We start from the raw sequence: 14,931 nt of genomic DNA, 5'->3' as shown, positions 1-14,931 counted from the left end.
ATGAGATGTAGGAAGGTGTATGATAGCATTCTCCTAATTTATCTTATATTTCACTATATCCTCCTTCCAGATGAGTTTTTCCTCCTCAATAGATTCTTCAATTTTTCTTCTAAAGTGTCCTTTCCTACAAATTATCTCCAATAGCTTTCTTTTAGGTAGGCCCAGCTACTATGCTACTTACTGCAATACAAGGAAAGACTCCTCTTTCCATCTTGGCTCATCTAGCAGTCCTACAGCAAATCATTCCCTAACTATTAACTTACTTCTACAGATAGGTCATAATTTAGGTTACAGAACTGCTTTTCCGATTTCAAAAAGCCTTTAGTAAACAAATCAACCATGTTAAGTGACTGGACAAATTATTAAGCCAAGATTTTTTTTAAAATGTGATCAAACCAAGAAAACATGAAGAAAACCATCAAACAGCCAAATAATCATTGACTGTAGACATTTCCTCTCAGAGAGATACTGTTCAACAGAGAAAGGTTGTACTGGGTTTGTGTGGCAAGGTTTTGGTAGTGGGGGGGGATGCAGGGGTGGCTTCTGTGAGAAGCTGCTAGAAGCTTCCCCTATGTCCAATAAAGATAATGCCAGCCGGCTCCAAGATGGACCCGCCACTGGCCAAGGCTGAGACGATCAGTGATGGTGGTAGCATCTCTGTGGTAACATATTTAAGAAGGGGGGAAAAAAAACCTGCTGCATAACAGCAGCCAGAAGAAAGAGTGAGAATACGTGAGAGAAACAACTCTGCAGACACCAAGGTCAGTGAAGAAGGAGGGGGAGGAGGTGCTCCAGGTGCCAGAGCAGAGATTCCCCTGCAGCCTTTGGTGAAGACCATGGTGACTCAGGTTGTCCCTCTGCAGCCCATGGTGGTCCACAGTGGAGCAGATATCCACCTGCAGCCTGTGGAGGACTCCATGCCGGAGCAGGTGGATGCGCCCGAAGGAAGCTGTGACCCTGTGGGATGCCCACGCTGGAGCAGGCTCCTGGTAGGGCCTGTGGACCCATGGAGAGAGAGGAGCCCACGCTGGAGCAGGTTTGCTGGCAGGACTTGGGACCCTGTGGGGGACCCACGCTGGAGCAGTCTGCTCCTGAAGGACTGCACCCCATGGAAGGGAGCTACACTGGAGCAGTTTGTGAAGAACTGCAGCCTGTGGGAAGGACCCACATTGGAAAAGTTTGTGGAGCACTTTCTCCTGTGGGAGGGACCTCACACTGGAGCAAGGGAATAGCATGATGAGGAAGGAGCAGCAGAGACAATGTGTGATGAACTGACTGCAACTCCTATTCCCTGCCCCCTTGTGCTGCTCGGAGGGGAGGAGGTAGAGAAATCAGGAGTGAAGTTGAGCCCAGGAAGAAGGGAGGGGTGGCGGGAAGGTGTTTTAAGATTTGGTTTTATTTCTCATTACCCTACTCTGATTTGATTGGCAATAAGTTAAATTAATTTCCCCGAGTCAAGTCTGTTTTGCCTGTGATGGTAATTGGTGAGTGATCTCTCCCTGTCCTTATCTCGACCCATGAGCTTTTCATCGTATATTTTCTCTCCCCTGTCCAGCTGAGAAGGGGGAGTGATAGAGCAGCTTGGTGGGCACCTGGCATCCAGCCAAGGTCAACCCACTACAATGGTACACCAACAAGGTGCAAATACAAAAAGATTTTTCAGTTCACCATCTGCTACAGGAAGGAATAAATGCAGCAACTTCTGCCCCACATTGTCACACTGGCAGAAGTCTCTAGGTTGTATCTGCATAAATGAATGCTCAGTGGTATCAAAGATAGTAAGTCTGTGTTCATGTGTGTGTAAGAAACGGGCTATTGTAAAAATATCCATGTTATTAGTTTCCCTTCTAATTGCCTCTATCATTAACAATATTTCCACTTTCTTGAGATTAGAAATCTTTAGAAACCACTGCTTTAGTAACGGATACTTCTAACGCCCTCTTTTTCAAAGACAGTATAGTAAGATTGACAAAAGTGAGAATTACTACTACTGATCAAATTCAGGTTTTTCTATATTGATAGGATATCAAAAACCACTAGAGCAACACTGCTACTAAATGTAATGATTTGTGAATCCATGTAGTAAACTAAAATGTTGGCCATTATCTTATACAAAGTACACAGGTGATTAAAAATTCTATCCTGCAAAATCTCAGTCAAAAAGAGACTATCCCTTTTGGCCTAAACTCTGAAATATAACAGTTCTGCTCATCATGGATATTTATATCTTTGTACCCTAGCAAAAAAAAATCTAAAAAAGATTAAAACATCATAGGTAAGGAATAAGCAAGCTAGGGAATGATAAGGACATTCATTTAAGAGAGAAAGATGAGCTGTTACAGTGACAGACTACACATCAAAGAAAATCTGAAAACCTACACTATAACAAAACCAGAAACTGATGCATCTTAAATGTTAGTACAAAATTGCAGTAAGACTGCACAGTAAGTTTCACAAGATTTTGGGGATGGACAATTTTACATCAGAAAAATTCTATGGTGCTATAAGGACAGGGAAGAATAATTAATAATGTTCTTATTCAGTTTACATTCTCCCCCTACATTTGTCTGATTCCTAAGATACAAGTAATGAACAACGAGGTGTTTCAGTATCATGAACTGTCACAACAGATCTTCCCCTGGTCCCATGATAACATCTGATATCATTTTGAAACATACATACTGTCTTGCATCACATTTCACACTAACAAACCAACTTCATAGCCATATAATTCCACTGACTGCAAGAGCTTGATTGGCAGCAGTTAGAGAGGAGAAAAAAGCCAGCCTCCCAATCTTATGCTGTGCAACAGCTCAAAGCAACTCCTGACACCAGTTAGACAGTTCTAGTGACTGGCCTAGGTCTGGCAACCTTAGCAAGATGCCTGTAAAGGATGCAATCCCAATACTAGCCTGAGCTGGAGCAAACTCTTATACTATTATGCTGGGACATATCATCTGGCCTTTCTCTGACTTAAGAGTTCATCAGAGCTGGTATCCTCTACTGCTCTCGATCTTCCTCCCCTCTGTTGTTTCCCTTCCTTTCATTGGATAATGTTGGCAATTCTCTCCTTTCTTCATTCTCTTTTTCCCCTCTCCATCATGTCAGGGGGTGCCCTTGCAAGGCCAGGTTGGGATCACCTCCATCATCACAGGTGGACAAGAACTAACACTACCCCTGTTTCTGCCATCCTTCCAACTGACAGAAATTAGTTCTGTCTTCCCCACCTTAATTAAATACTGCATCTTCAGTCCTAGCAACTTTTCCACAACTTTTAGTTCCCATCTTAATCCCCTCCTCCTCTTCTCTTTCTACTCAGAATATAATCAATACTTCCAGTGGGAAACTGGAAAAGGATGTGATTTTTCCCTTCTTTGGCTTGCTTTCCTTTAGCTGTATGACAGTTTTCTCCTTAACTATGCTACAATCTTCTCCTTTTTTCCTCTATCAAAGTTTAATAAGTTTCCTACCTGCTCACCTCATCTAGTCTTCTCACTCTAGTCTTCTTGCCCCAAAGATCTCCCCTCCTAGTTTCCCTTACCTCTGTTTTCACCCCCTCACTTGCTCCTCTCCATGAGTGCTCACTAATCCCAAATTTTCCCCAAAATGAAGGCAGGCTTTGATGTTGCCTTTTTTTAAAAAAAAAGAAATCTCATCTATCTCTCAAACTATTACCTATATTTCTCATTAAGCTCACTGAATGAATTGCAGGAGGTTCATCTGGTCTTATTCTTGGACTATCAGCCCTTTGGCTACAATCTTCCTGGTCTCGATCCAGGACCTTACTCAGTGTATACTTACCCATGACTACATTTCCTATTACACTTATGTAACATATCATTCACTTTCCATGCTAAGAGTTTTGCACAACTCATGATTTAGACCTATTTTTCCAATCTAAACTGCTACACACTATTCTTCTTTCCGAATTGATTCTTGAATTCCTTATAGTCAGTCATGGAAAGAAGAAAAGAAAATGTATTTTTTCTTGCAAACTAAGGGTTGAGGTGATGCTAATACAAGGAATCTTCATTCACCTGTACTACTTACTGCTGAAGACAGACTAAAATCTATACAAAGACCTACAAAATACTACCTTACAGAAAGGCAAAACAAAATCTGTTCAGTTTGGCTGCAGGAATCATGCAAAATAATGCAAAATTCATTCCTATTCACTTTGCTTATTTTTCTAGCTTTAATATTTTATACATATTTTGCATGACTAGCAACAACTTTCAGTGAAATTAAGTGACAGAAATGTCTCAGAGGTACAACCACATCCTAAAAGGCAAATCATTAGCAGTGAACCCACGAAGTATTTAAAAAAAATGACATATTTGTTAAGTGACTTAACTATGAACATACTGGACAAATTAAAAAAAACATTCAAATACTATGAAGTTATGTTAAACAAAGCAGAAAACTATCTTGAGCCACATTTGGGGAGATATTTATCTGCAAAGAGATGACAGGCTATACAGCAAACCAGGAATGTGTAAGCATACATGAACATATGGACATGAACATCTTTGTGTAAAAAGGATTCATCAGTTCAGCCTACAACCTGTGTTCATATTTACCACTAGACTCAGAAACTTTTCTCACTGACATCAGCAAGACACATTCTGCTGTACTTTTTATGTTTTCTGCACACTAGCCAATGGAGTCAGGCACATTTGAAGTACAGCTGAGGGCACCCTCTGAAAATTAATTTCTTTAGCTCTGTTCTCCGCAACCTTTTCAACCTTTTTGTGGCTGAGACTCACCTAAGAAAATTGATCATGGTCCATACTTTGCCCAGAGCAGGTTCAGGAGAGAGCTTATTAGGTGGGGCTCTTTTCTGTACATGCCTTGTAAGTTCTACCACACTGGCTGGAACCAGTACTCCAGCAAAATATTGATATTTCATCTCCTATTTAAAAGCTATTTAAGAACCACTCTAAGATGCCTCCCTCATCCAGTCTGTTATAGTACCAAGGTTAATTAAGGAGCTAAAGGCCAAGATTAAGTTCCACCTATTCTCTGGGAGGATTTAGTTTCCCATGTTACTATGAAGATACTTTCCTAGATGCATATGGAAAGCTCACACAGCAAACCACAGGAACTTTGCCTGCTGCACTTCTGTCCCCCAAGGAAATGTTAACCCCCATCAATCTAAATGAATCCAAATCTGATCTACACTCATTTACTGGCAGGGTAGTATAAAGGGGCCATTGTGTAAATAAGAGTCAGGTTCACTGACTTTTTTTTTTAAATGAATGATACCATCAGCATACCAACATCTTTAGATACCAATCAACTAATCATTCATTCTATGCAGCCCATTTCCTCTTCCCCTTCTCCAAAATCTCTCCGCTTATCAAAGACAATACTTCAGTTTTAAACATTAACGAGACTGCTCTTTGACTATTGTCATCTATCTGGACTTCTGTAATGCCGTTGACACCTTGTCTCCAAATTGGAGATATGGATGTGATGGGTGGACTGTTTGGTGGATAAGGATGGCCGTGTCCAAAGAGTTACAGTCAATGGCTCAATGTCTGGATGGAGATCAGTGACGAGTGGTGTCCCTCAGGGGTCCATATTGAGACCAGTACTGTTTAATATCTTCATCAGTGACATAGACAGTGGGATGGAGTGCACTCTCAGCAAATTTGCAGATGACACCAAGCTGAGCGGTACAGTTGACATGCCTGAGGGATGGGATGCCACTCAGAGGGACATTGACAGGCTTGAGGAGTGGGCCCATGCAAACCTCATGAACCTCATGAAGTTCAACAAGGCCAAGTGCAGGGCCTGCACCTGGGGCAGGGCAATCCCCAATATCAGTACAGGCTGGGGGAAGAAGGGATTGAGAGCAGCCCTGCAGAGAAGGACTTGGGGGTACTGGTGGATGAAAAGCTGGACATGAGCCAACAATGTGCGCTTGCAGCCCAGAAAGCCAACCGAATCCTGGGCTGCATCAAAAGAAGCGTGGCCAGCAGGTCAAATGAGGTGATTCTCCCCTTCTACTCCGCTCTCATGAGACCCCACCTGGAGTATTGCATCCAGCTCTGGAGTTCTCAGTACAAGAAAGATATGGACCTGTTGGAGCAGGGGACAGATGGAGATGGGGACAGACCTGTAGCGATAGGACAAGGGGTAATGGTTTTAAACTAAAAGAGGGTAGATTTAGACTGGATATAAGGAAGTAATTTTTTACGATCTAGTTGAAGATGTCCCTGCTCATTGCAGGGGGGGTTGGACTAGATGACCTTTAAAGGTCAACCAACCCAACCCATTCTATGAGTCTAAGATATGTAAAAGTAATAAATACTGAATTCTGAAGTCTCCACTATAACTGAGGTTCTCCTTTTTTCCCCCCTCACACTGAAGCAAAATAAACTAGTGACCATGTTGTCAAAGTGAAAGCAAATATATAAAATGAAGCATTTCCATAACACTGCTCACTGCCCTGGATGCACTTTCAGGATTGTAACAGAGATGAAAGGTTATCAGTAATCAAACTCAATGGAATGATTTGGAAAAACATGGGGTATCTAACTTTAAAGTACCTAATTAAAATTTAAGTAAACTTAGGGATTAGAAGCAGTTGGAAGAGACACTGGGAAACTCTCAGACGCTCTATGCCTTGTAATTACAAGACAAGTAATAAAAGACAGGCATGAATTTTGTGTGCACAAAATTTGCTCAGTGGCAAAGAGATCACTGGTCCAAGGCCAGCTGGTGTATGCAATAACGCATACAAATATCATTTTTGTACACGTAGCAGCCAGTGAGAACAATGCTTTGCTTTATGCAATCAAGACCATCTGTTTGTGGAAGCATAGCTTGTAATTAGCAAAAGTGGTGTCCTGGCTTCTGGGAGTAAATCAAGGTTTGCAGAAGTTGCCATTATTGTGGTATCTAAGCTCTTAAATGCTATGTGATGTCATTGTGATTAATAATGAATGCATATCATGGCATAAACATTTTTCAGAGTACACGGATGGGTCACAGCCAATTGCATAAAAGACTGTAAACACATGGCAAGAATTCCTCTTCCTTTTGGTGCCATGAGGGTAAGATTGTCAGCCCAGAGCTGCCATGGGCAACACCAGCATGCTCTGGATTGCTGCCACAGAGGAAAGAGATGGGAAGGCAGAATGGGGCAGCCTCGTCACAGGGAACAGTGACTGCCCACGATTCAAATCTGGCATCTTTGGGCCTGAACTGTGCAATTGGACAGATGCTTCCAGTCCCTGTAGGTCCTACAGGATCACACACTCTGACCTGAGCTCAGGAACTGTCCTAACACACCAAAGGAAAATCAGGGATTCAAACTATTGCAGGTCTTTCAATGGCCTCAGGACACTATGGTCCAACACCCTGAAAGTATAATTACCTCAGTTCCTCTGTAGATTTGTGATCATGCTCCTCTTGTGCAGGCTACATGTCCTGTAGCATATACCATGTGTGAGACAAACGTATAGGCTGCTTTTCCAAGGAGTGAAAGGAAAAAATGTTTCCTCCAGTTCCTCTGCACTCATGCTAGATTATCTGGTGAATTAGGGGAGGATTTTACCCTAAATCAAGTGCAAGAAATTCCAAACTACTGCTTTGCTAAAATAAAGCTAGGTGTACTTATTTTATACTCTTCTTCACAAGAGCAACAAGAGGCTTAATAGACAAAGAGAAGGAAAGTTTCTTTCCTTTGCCAACCTTCCTGTGTACAACAGGCATATCTAAGAACACAAGAACAGCCATGCTGGTTCAACCAAATGACCATCCAGTGTCCTGCCTCTGACAGTGGCCAAAAGTATGTGCCTGAGGAATCATGTAAGTACAGAACAAGCACATAGTGACATTTATCCAGAATACCTCTCTGAGCTTTGCAGCCCAAAGACTTCATGACCCAGAGGTGATGTCTTTGTGCTTAATAGCTGTACCACTCAAACTCACAGCTCCTGGGGAGTGGGCAGGGAATAGACCCTGTGCCGTTCACCTGGCTCACAACCTGCTCTCTGCCTGAACTCAAAGGACCCTTGGGGTGTACTGTACCCACGGCACGTTGCATGAATACTTCTGATGGCAGCAGAATAGCCTGTATTAATGTTTGCCCAAAACATGCAGGGAAAAGTCAGTGCAAGAGGAGCTGCAATGCACAAGTTTCAGACACTATGAGAAGTAGTTACATCACCTGCCTAGCTGACAAGCTGGCGCTCAGAAGCATGGAAAGAGGGAAATGTAGCAGGAGAGACTATCTACTGCTCTCCAAAGTGAATTAAAGCTGTGAGAGCTCATGGGAAACCCCCAAGATGATGGCACTGGACAGAAATACTTAGTTGATGGTAGCTTTAAACACAGAAGTTGACTACATGTTTTAATTTGACCCTCAAGTAGCTACAGTGCAAGAGATGTTCAACAAATGAACAACTGGATCAGAGCCAGCTGATGACTTTTAAAACAGGGACTGCTTTTAGAATATATCTCCACATGTCATGTGGATGGATAACAGTAGAGCTCTAGAGACTGTAGGAGAAAACTTTAAGAGAACATTACAATGGCCCTCTCCAAATATATTAAAGGAAGCCTAGATATTCTGGTTCAGACAGTGTGGAAAAGGAAATATTTCTGTGTGAGGCATTCCTGCTGCTGCCTATTGCTACAAATCACAGAAATGTAACTTTTTGAAAGGACACAAACACAGAGGGACTAGGCCACAACACTTTCTTGGAAGGCCTTGGGTATCACAGCTTTCAGCCACAGCCATCAGCTCATGTGTCTGAGCACTCCCATGTGAAAGCAGGCTCTAGTAAATCAATTCACTGATTTTAAGAGTATTTCTCTCCAAAGTTCAATTACTGACAATGTCTTCTGACCAGAACCAAAATTAAAATTTCTCCTCCTTTAAAAGGCCATATAAGTTATGTCTCCGTATTGGGGCTGGCCCTGTCAAATCTGGGAACAAGTGTTGGATCCATGAACATAGGCATTCCTCACTAGTGTTATGAATGAACTCCTCTAGTTGCAGAAGTTTCCAGATATACTCTGCAGGTGTTTATATACAGTCTATCTGATTTCCAAATTTGCAACTAGCTGTACCATTAAGTATGGTTTACACTGCGCACCACAGCATCTGAGCACCTCACAGTTGTAGCAGTATTATAAGGTTAAGCAATTAACAGAAAGCAAAATGCTATTATTTCTGTGATTTTGGACCATGAAAAGTTATGGCAGTGCAAATACTGGGCCCAGCTGTGCTAAGTGCCACAACTGTGGCTATCTTCTTCCCTCCTGGTACTCCATGAGGATGATGCATTTAAAATACAAAAACAATCTGAGGGGAAAGCTTCAATTCTGAGTTCTCAGAGGTGCCATCTCTGTATTATTATACAGCTAATGTTCAGAGTGGGCAAGAAGGAAAGGGACTGATGGAAGGAGGAGGACAAAGCTGCTCCCCAGGTTGTAGGGAGATGATAAACGTGCATCAGTGTGTATGAAAAAGAGGGGCCATTCATTCAAATAAAACAATCTTAGTTGAATTTTTGACCAGAATTGAAACAAAATCTGAAGTGTTCTTTTTATAAGACATTCAAACAGCTTGGCTACCTTTGGTCTTCATTTATTCTTAATTCCTGTGAATTTTTGTACTTCCTGATTTCTTCCTAAGCAGCAACAGCACTGCTACAACAACAATGGCTTTACAGCATTTCTTGTTCATTCAGAAAAAAGAAGTACCATAGAACTTGAAAAAAAAAAATCTATTTTTTATGTTCTTTTCCAAACATCCAGATCCAAGGAGTGTAATGCTATGAGAATGTATAACTATGGAAACAAAGGCATTTTCAGATGCATTAAAGGAAGCTCTTGATAAAAGCCTACTAATGGGTGGTTTTGCAAAAATTGGACAAGAATTGCCATGTATGGTGCAACCCAACTTCAACCAGAATCCAGGATATCACAAACAAAATGTTTTAGTTTTGTTACTGGTAGTGAACTGGTGAACTGATTTGCTTGTCTTCTTTATCTGCAAAAGCACTATGCTGCTGTAATTTCGAAAGGTGTGAAATGAACATATCCCAAGCTGTCCCCTCATCTTAGATATACAAAATGAAGAGGGAAGCCAAAAGAGAGGGTAAGTTATTTTTACACAACTCTTCAACACATCTCGATAAGAGATTGATGCAAATGTACAGCAAATGTACTGGAAGCCCCCAGAGCACCAGGCACTCCCTATTGCATAAATTGGACTCTTCTCTGCTCAGGTACAGTCATGGAAAGAAGACAATGGGGGTATGTGAGCTCTGTGGCAGTCTCTGCAGCTGTTCAGCTGCAGTGCAAGTGCTTCCAGGTATGGCCAGCTCTGATACAGCATAGTTCAGACCACAACTACCTGCTCCACATCTCTTTCTGGGGAGACTAGTTACTTTCAGTTCTGAACTCCAACCATGCTCAAGCTCTTTAAGCATGGAAGGAAAATTTTCCCCTCTTAGTACACAGTAACATGAAAAATACCACTGAGTGCCAGTTTTACTGCTCCAGTTATCAAGTGACTACTTTGGTTTTTTCTAAGCTATTGTTTGAGGAAGGGTGGGGGGATGTTTAATGACAGGGTGTTTGATGTGACCATATTGTGTTTTCACAAGATAACAGAAAAATGAAGCAAAGCCTTTTGTGTACCTCTACCCTATGTAACTCAGGAAGTTCCTTCTCATGAATGAAAAATATTCATTCACGTTTTGGGGAAGATTTGATTTACCTTGTTTTATAAATATTTTCCATGGCATTTTAGATATTTTATTCCCTCCCACTTCCCTACTAAGAGCATATACTAAGCTGCATCAACTATAAAATGTTGTCTGTATGTGTCCTGGTTTCGGCTGGGATAGAGTTAATTTTCTTCCTAGTAGCAGGCATAGTGCTGTGTTTTGGATTTAGGATGAGAATAATGCTGATAACACACTGATGGTTTAGTTGTTGCTAAGTACATAAGTTCCCATGCTCTGCCAGGTGCACAAGAAACTGGGAGGGGGCACAGCCAGAATAGTTGATCCAAACTGACCAAAGGGCTATTCCATACCATATGACGTCATGCTCAGGATATAAACTGTGGGGGGTTGGCCGGGGAGCAGGGATCGCTGCTCGGGAACTGTCTGGGTATCGGTCGGTGGGTGGTGAGCAATTGCATTGTGCATCACTTGCTTTGTATATTATTATTGTTATTATCATTATTATATTGTTATTATTATCATTACTATTTTACTTTATTTCAATTATCAAACTGTTCTTATCTCAACCCAGGAGTGTTTCTCACTCTTACTCCTCCGATTCTCTCCCCCATCCCATTGGGGTAGGGGGAGTGAGCGAGCGGCTGCGTGGTGCTTAGTTGCTGACTGGGGCTAAACCATGACAGTATGCTAAGTTGAGGCTAATTTTACTCTCACTGAACTCCATGGAAAACCACTCATAAAGTTCACAGGTAGCTGGTTTGATCTTTTTATCCAGATTTTCCAAGATACACATTTTTAAATGTATTATAGTGACCAAACTGACTGTAAAAATTTCTCTTCACCTTTGCCTTATTTTTCTCATGCTCAAATACCCAGGTTGTTTATCTTCATTTATTATTTCTCATTATATGCTTATGTTGCCAGCTCTTCAGAGCAGGCATTATTTTATTATCAGTCTGAGTATTACATATCAATATGGTGTTCCCATCTCAGGTCTTTAAATATTGCTTTAAAATAAATAGAATAATACTGATGATGATAAATTGTGAAAGTGTTTCTGGTACTTTGGATTATGGATAGATTATAGATAGACCCATACTGCAAAGCTCACGCATGACCGTAAACTTTGGAGAAGTTTGAGGTTCATTTCAGGGACAACTGAACATCATGCCTTTCTGATGAAACATTCAGGGGTTATTTGTAGCTCACAATGACATTTCACCATTACCACGCATACCATGCCTGTGATAAGTTTTTGAAGGAGTGTACCCAAACAGGGAAGTCATTTTACTGCTTTTGCTAACCATCACTGGTCGAATTAACAGGAAAAAATAAACTCCATAGATGCAGTTGCTGCCTTTTCATAATTTCAGCTAGTTATTCCCCCCAAAATGCATCCTTACTCAAATATGATCTAGATGGCCAATTCCACAACAGAAAACTACTGAAGTCAAACTTACTGATAATGCAAGACCATTATTTTTGTGAGAGAAGTTCTAATTGAAGATACTGAAAAACAACCACCATGTAAGGAGCTACCCAGAAGGTAACTTATTATGTTACCATGCAAAATACAGTTTTGTTCATTCTCCCTCAGGATAGAGTTTACTTCCTAGTTCTTCTAACAATGCTGTTGTCCTGGTTTCGGTTGGGATAGAGTTAATTTTCTTCCTAGTAGCAGGCATAGTGCTGTGTTTTGGATTTAGTAGGAGAAGAATGTTGATAACACACTGATGTTTTTAGTTGTTGCCGAGTACTGCTTATGCTAGTCAAGGACTTGTCAGCTTCCCATGCTCTGCCAGGCGCACAAGAAACTGGGAGGGGGCACAGCCAGAATAGTTGATCCAAACTGACCAAAGGGCTATTCCGTACCATATGACGTCATGCTCAGGATATAAACGGGGGGGTTGGCCGGGGAGCAGGGATCGCTGCTCGGGAACTGTCTGGGTATCAGTCGGCGGGTGGTGAGCAATTGCATTGTGCATCACTTGCTTTGTATATCATTATTATTATCATCATTATTATACTGTTACTATTATCATTACTATTTTACTTTATTTCAATTATTAAACTGTTCTTATCTCAACCCAGGAGTGTTTCTCACTCTTACTCTTCCGATTCTCTCCCCCATACCACCGGGGCAGGGGGAGTGAGCGAGCGGCTGTGTGGTGCTTAGTTGCTGGCTAGGGCTAAACCACGACAGCTGTCTTGAAATCTGTAACACAAATTTTGAAAAACCTAACAAGCGTTCAGCTTTAAAGCCCAAATATCAGACAGTTCCTATCATTGCTCTCATTTAGCTTCATTTCCTTCAGGTCTTTAAATGCAATTCAGAAAGCTTCAGCCACAAAGAAAATTTCCACTGAGCTGCTGCTGTTCAGTTCTAGACAGTTTTTTCTAGACTTTGGCCAAAACTCTCCAGCTCTATCCCATGGGCTCCATGTTGTTTTTCAGGACATTTCACAATGCCTGTCCTCTTTTAATGCTACCCCAAAGACCAGAGACTGTGTCATATCAGAAGGAGGTGAGAGAAAAGGAGGTTACCATCCTAGTGAGCTAATCTGTACTATCTACTATCTACATTTCTATTCTGTTCAAATTTCATCTGTTCTAGGAACTCTCCTCTACACAGAATATACAAATACCAAATATACAGTAGATAACTCTGAAAAGACAACTGTCAAGAACAAGTCAGAATCATCAAAATATACAACTATGGGGAAAAAACTTCTGTAGTACTACATCATAAGCATGAGTAAGAGGAACAATTTACACATACTCCGCCCCTTGTCCCTTCACCACAATTACAACAAAAATTCCCCACAATTATTCTACTCTCTGGCAATGTCCAGTCCATGTTTTGCCTGTTGCCTCTCCCAGTTACTGTCCCTACCTTGAATTCCTGAGCTCCAGAACAAACTGTGGTGGGTTAACGCTGGCTGGCTGCCAGGTGCCCACCGCTCTGTCAACTCAGCTTGGGGAAGATTAATTTAATTTATTGCCAATTAATAACAGAATAGGATAGTGAGAAATAAAAACAAAACTAAAAGCAACTTCCCCCCAGCCCCCTTTCTTCCCAGGCTCAACTTCACTCATGAATCTTCTATGCCTTCCCTCCCCAGCCCCCCGAGCGGCGCAAGGAGATGGGGAATGGGAGTTGCGGTCAGTTCATAGCACTTTGTTTCTGCTGATCCTTCCTCCTCCTTTCTCTTGGCTTTTATTGCTGAGCACGACATCATATGGTATGGAACATCCCTTCAGTCAGTTGGGGTCAGTTGTCCTGGCTATGCTCCCTCCCATCCTCTTGCCCACCCCTGGCCTACTGGCCTTTGGGGGCAGGGGTGTTGGAGAGACAGCCTTTATGTTGTGGGAGTACTGCTCAGCAGTAGCCAAAAAATTGGTGTGTTATCAACACCTTTCTAGCTACAAATACAAAGCACAGCACCATGAGGTCTGCTATGGGGAAAGCTAACTCCATCTCAGCCAGACCCAATACAATCTATCACCTCAAGGCAGCATTTATAGTATTGTCTAAAGTCTCTCTTGCATACAGCATAGATTGCTGCCAAATATTTGTAATCAAACTCTTATCAGAATAAATTTAATTTCTTATCTCCTACTTCCCTACAGTGACTCAACTGATATTTTATTCTAGGAAGTGCCCCATGATGAGGACTGATTGTTGAAGGAATGTAATAAATAGGCACCAGGATATCTATAATGAGGAACAGAAGGCCAAGAGATCTCTAAACCAACGAACATATATCCTTGAGTGTCAAAACTCCCCTTTACTCCTCTTTTACTAGTCAGGAAGATCCACTAATTAGTGTCCCCTAAGTGAACCAGCTAATTACAATATGAAAACCACACCTCTGTTGGAAGAGCTACCCACCTCCAAAGGGAGACCCCTACCCACTGAGTATGCATAGTGATTTTAAAGGGAGCTATGTCTTTAAATCGAAGCAAAAGTAGAAATAACCAATGACTAACAAGTAGATGTTAACAGTAGGTGCAGTGACTTTTTTTAATTGTATAAATATGTGATGCAAGGATAATGGGGTGTGCTAGCTTTGTGGAATTACCACCTAGCACCCATCTCTGTGGAGAAATGGAATAAAGCAAATATCTCGACTCAGTGTGTGAATTGGTTCTTGCACACCGGATAAAGAACCCGTCTTTGGGATAACAATGGGGCTGTGCAGTTAAAGAGAAAGAAAAG

General features: G+C 41.6%; 1 protein-coding gene across 3 annotated transcripts in view; it reads right to left on the bottom strand.

Moving 5' to 3' along the window:
• LOC142596454 (BDNF/NT-3 growth factors receptor-like) overlaps positions 1–14,931 on the bottom strand; it is a 225,239-nt gene that overhangs the window by 129,431 nt on the left and 80,877 nt on the right. The window lies entirely within an intron of this gene.

Source organism: Pelecanus crispus, chromosome W (genome assembly GCF_030463565.1).
Source record: "Pelecanus crispus isolate bPelCri1 chromosome W, bPelCri1.pri, whole genome shotgun sequence".
NCBI classification, from domain to species: domain Eukaryota; kingdom Metazoa; phylum Chordata; class Aves; order Pelecaniformes; family Pelecanidae; genus Pelecanus; species Pelecanus crispus.
Note: the sequence above shows the minus strand (reverse complement) of the source record. Positions and strands in the feature narration are given on the sequence as shown.